The sequence below is a fragment of the Cheilinus undulatus genome, linkage group 1 (assembly GCF_018320785.1).
Source record: "Cheilinus undulatus linkage group 1, ASM1832078v1, whole genome shotgun sequence".
Lineage (NCBI taxonomy): Eukaryota > Metazoa > Chordata > Actinopteri > Labriformes > Labridae > Cheilinus > Cheilinus undulatus.
Window position 1 is genome coordinate 38,805,321 of NC_054865.1, and position 203 is coordinate 38,805,523.

Here is a 203-nt window from a genome sequence, read left to right on the forward strand (position 1 = left end):
TTCTAGAGCAAATGCAATTTATTACATCAAATAAAAAGTCTTTGAATTGTTTCTCTCAGGCTGAAAAAAGGAAGTTATTCAAAGACATGAGCAGCACCAAATGTTTTTGATGTCTCACAAACTGAAAGACAAATCTAGAAAAATACTGGACTTGAAAAATAAGACTTCCCCAAATAAACAGCAGTCTTTTTAATAAACATGTC